The sequence below is a fragment of the Gadus morhua genome, chromosome 18, assembly GCF_902167405.1.
Source record: "Gadus morhua chromosome 18, gadMor3.0, whole genome shotgun sequence".
Lineage (NCBI taxonomy): Eukaryota > Metazoa > Chordata > Actinopteri > Gadiformes > Gadidae > Gadus > Gadus morhua.
This window is the reverse complement of record NC_044065.1, coordinates 4,273,093-4,275,592: the sequence shown is the minus strand read 5'-3', so window position 1 is coordinate 4,275,592 and position 2,500 is coordinate 4,273,093. Positions and strand designations below refer to the sequence as shown.

At 51.5% G+C, this 2,500-nt stretch overlaps 1 protein-coding gene across 2 annotated transcripts in view; it reads left to right on the top strand.

Annotated features, from left to right (window-relative positions):
- The window catches only part of LOC115531432 (thyroid hormone receptor alpha), a 126,683-nt gene that overhangs the window by 92,085 nt on the left and 32,098 nt on the right, over nt 1-2,500 (top strand). The gene's annotated exons all lie outside the window — the stretch shown is intronic.

Genomic DNA, 2,500 nt, shown 5'->3' with positions numbered 1-2,500 from the left:
GAGAGAGAGAGAGAGAGAGAGAGAGAGGGGGAGTTCTGATCCAGCAGTGCGTCTCGCCTGAACACCTTGTTTACTCCACATGCTGGTGTAGTAGGGGTCACTCCTGGGGGCGGGTCACTCCTGGGGGCGGGTCATTCTTAGGGGCGGGTCACTCCTGGGGGCGGGTCCCTCCCGGGGGCGGGCTCTAGCAGGGTGTCCATTGGGACTTCCAGCGTATTAATCAGGTCTCATGATGAGGTTATCGGCAGAGAAGGGCCACGGAGATATCAACGGGATCAGATGTTATCCGACGGCCAATAAGGAGCCTCCGCGGCATATTGATGTCATGTGACGCCCAGAGGCCGGTGTTTAGTGACCGCCTGATCCCCCCCATCGCCCCCCCCCCCCCCCCCCCCCCCCCCCCCCCATACCCAAAGTAGAGCGCTTGCAGAACTTCTGAGCGTGTGGCTGAGTCAGCAGGTCCCAGATGAACTTATGGAGTCTTAATGCGGTGAAAACCTGCTCACACAGACACACACACACACACACACGCTCAGACACACACACGTCACACAGACACGCTCACAAACACACACACACATACACACACACACTCAGACAAACACACACACAGACACGCTCACAAACACACACACTCATACACGCTCAGACACAAACACACACACAGACATGCTCACACACACACACACACACACACACACACACACACACAGGAAGCTGGATCTCACCCAGGACACCGTTTCATTAGTGAAGTTGTGTAATTAGTGAAGTTGTGCGGTCTCTGTGCTGCAGGTCTGAGGTTCATCATGGCTGCCAGTGCTCTCCCTCGCTACTCTAGTGGTGATGAACGCCTGAGTTCTGACGTCATTCACTTCAAGCTGATCTACCAGGAGGGCTCTCCGTAACATTAGGACCCCTCTCAGGTCCTCTTAGCATGGACCTCTTCCCAGAAGGAGGCATGGAGAAGGAGGCATGGGGACAGAAATGTAATAGTGGCGCATTTTGAAACCCAACAGTTCGCCCTGCCAACCTTTTACATCTGTGTCTGAGCCAAGGTGGGGCATCGCTGAGTCTCCGGTTGCAAACCACCGTGTGTGTGTGTTGTGTGTGTGTGTGTGTGTGTGTGTGTGGGGGTCTTCAGAAACACACACACCCTGCATTCTGTATGGGATCAAACACACAATGGACCACTCACACATTGTGTGTGCGTAATTGTGGTTCACTTATGTGTGACTGGCTGAATCTGCGTTGTGTGTTTTTCTTGAGCAAAGACGTGACCCAGGATCTCAGTCCGGACTCGGGAAGTCCGACGTCCATTTATTGTTTGCCACTGAAGATAAATATAAAACAACAGCTTCCTTTCGGAAAGTGCCCTTAAACAATCCTCCAACTCCTTTACAAAGCACACAGAGGGGGAGGGGTACTAGCATTATTACACAAAGGTCAGGTGCATGCTAGCATATCGTAATAAAATATAACGTTCTCCAAAACACTGAATCTATGCATTGATATTTACGTGCCACTTCCATTAAACTATGCATAGTCAAAATAATTAATACAAAGAATGGTAAATAATAAGATGGTTAAAGATTTGATAAAAAAAATGGGGGTAAATAAATGAGTACAGAAGGAGGTGGAGCTAAATCAAAGAACCAAATCAAATCGAATGGGGCACATAAGGCAGCTGGAAAGCGAAACTTGAGGTTATAATACTGTAAAAGGCAATTTTGTGTAATTATAACTAAAGGGATATTACACCCCGTTACACATGTATTATTGGCTAGTGCACACAAACACATGCATTATTGGCTAGTGCACACAAACACATGCACACGCGCGTGCACGCACGCACGCACACACGCACGCACGCGCGCGCACGCACGCACGCACGCACGCACGCACGCACGCACACACACACACACACACACACACACACACACACACACACACACACACACACACACACACACACACACACACACACACACACACTTGGGTAGAGCAATGTTTCCCAGGGCGGTGGTAGGGGGGGGAAGCAGGCAGGACCAGGGACTGGGTCCAGTCCCCCCCCCTGCAGTCCGCCAGGGGGTCTGGTGCAACTCTCTGTCTCTCTGGTCTCTCTGGGTACTGGTCTCTCTGTCTGCTGGTCTTTCTTTGTGCTGGTCTCTCTGTGGACTGGTCTCTCTTTGTGCTGGTCTCTCTGGTCTCTCTGTGTACTGGTCTCTCTTTGTGCTGGTCTCTCTGGTCTCTCCGTCTCACTGGTCTCTCTGGGTACTGGTCTCTCTTTGTGATGGTCTCTCTGGTCTCTCTTTGTGCTGGTCTCTCTCTGCACCGGTCTCTGTGTGCTGGTCTCTCTTTGTGCTGGTCTCTCTGTGTACCGGTCTCTGTGTGCTGGTCTCTCTTTGTGCTGGTCTCTCTGTGTACCGGTCTCTGTGTGCTGGTCTCTCTTTGTGCTGGTCTCTCTGTGTACCGGTCTCTGTGTGCTGGTCTCTCTGGTCTC